The following is a 1,635-nucleotide window of genomic DNA, read 5'->3' on the forward strand; positions in this document are numbered from 1 at the left end:
CCTTCCTTCCTTCCTTCCTTCCTTCCTTCCTTCCTTCCTTCCTTCCTTCCTTCCTTCCTTCCTTCCTTCCTTCCTCTCTCCCTTCCTTCCTTTCTTTCTCACTGAAGGGAACTGAACATTTGAAATCGGGACTGTCTCGGAAAATCTAGCCCATATGGTTGCCATGCTTGTGACATCAGGTTTCGGATCCCAACCCAGATGTTTCTAACATGAGCCCCGCTTGACTCAGCCCCAGCTCAGAGCAGGAGAGAGGACACATCACAGCCTGACCCAAGCCCTGGTTTTCTGAGCAGCTGCAGGACCTTTCCACAGCCCTAGCAGCCCACTCCATTCCTTTCTCCCGATAGAATTTTGCTCTTTCTACGCCTTATGGCCAAGGCTGTAGGAAGTGCCCCTGGTTCTTTCTGCTGGGAAAAAAACAAACAGTTTTCCCAGCTGCTCTTCAACCCATCTTTTTCACCTTCAAAGTCTTCATATTTCACCTTTACATATTCTATTTCTCCTAATTCTGTTTCTCCTCACTTGGTTAGTTGCCAAACCAAATCCAAATTCTCTAAATTGGCACTTGTCTAAAAGAAACTAAAGCCTTTCAAAGAAGTTTGGACATCAACCCATGAGGGTGGTCTGAATTAAATCTCCCTCACTCTCACAGAGAAGAAAACCAAAGCTGAGGGAGCACATCACTTTTCTGAAGCAACAGAAAATGGATCGTAGAGCCCAGTTACCTAGGAGAGAACAGAAGCATCTACCAAACCCACCAGACAGCAGAAACTTATTGCTGCTGCTGCTGGGAACACACCAACCTGGGTAACATCAACACTAGCCAGTGATGATGGGAGCCCATCAGCATGGGTTATGTCAATGTCACCAGCTGCTGATGAGAACACACCAACATAACATCAATGTCAGCCAGCTGCTAGAAACTGGGCAACCCACAATGAAACAAGCATCCCCCCACCCCTTCCCTTAGATGACTATTGGATGCTCTGATCTCTAGCTGAATAATTCTTTTTAAATAAATGATTAATTACTTACTGCAAGAGCTCTCTCTCGCTCTCTGTCTCTCTTTCTCTTCTGTCCCAAAATGAGAACTACTTTTCTCTAACTTCTGACATGGCAAGCCAGGCTATTTCAGGGTTTGATGCTTCCCTGGGAGGAAAACCACACAGTGCAGTGAGCCGAGGAGTTTGTTGAGCAATGATTCACATACGGAAGCAGGCTGGCTTCAGCAGAGCCCTGACACTCAGAACACACACACACACACACACACACACACACACACACACACACACCACTTAGGGAAAGGGAGCAAATGATATTTCCATCCTGCTAAGCTGAATTTATGCTTTCACTTAATTTGTACCTGTGTCGAAATGCAGAAAAATAAAACTCATTTTAAAGGCGTAGGCTGGTTCTTTTCATGCTGATCTTTTCTCTCAATATCGAACAGAAAAAAAAACAACACAGAAAACCACAAAAACCCCTCACATTCTTGCATTAGGTGGCCTGATCTTAGACTAGGATTTAGAAGTCCTAGTCCCATTCTGATCTACCCAAGGGAGTGGCAAATACACAGAAGGGTAGGGCGGGGATGGGGTAAGAGAAGCAATGACAGGGGCATTTTTACCCCCAGAG

General features: G+C 45.6%; 1 protein-coding gene across 4 annotated transcripts in view; it reads right to left on the reverse strand.

Moving 5' to 3' along the window:
* SPECC1 (sperm antigen with calponin homology and coiled-coil domains 1) overlaps positions 1–1,222 on the reverse strand; it is a 293,242-nt gene extending 292,020 nt beyond the window's left edge. For all 4 annotated transcript variants that reach the window (XM_069089599.1, XM_069089598.1, XM_069089600.1 and 1 more), the window contains exon 1: positions 1,036–1,222. The gene's annotated coding sequence lies outside the window, so the exon portion shown is untranslated. The remainder of the gene's footprint in view (positions 1–1,035) is intronic.
* Positions 1,223–1,635: the final 413 nt, after the last annotated feature.

This window comes from Petaurus breviceps, unplaced genomic scaffold, assembly GCF_028583685.1.
Source record: "Petaurus breviceps papuanus isolate PSGF00001 unplaced genomic scaffold, PetGlider_PUasm1.0 186, whole genome shotgun sequence".
In the NCBI taxonomy this organism is placed as follows: domain Eukaryota; kingdom Metazoa; phylum Chordata; class Mammalia; order Diprotodontia; family Petauridae; genus Petaurus; species Petaurus breviceps.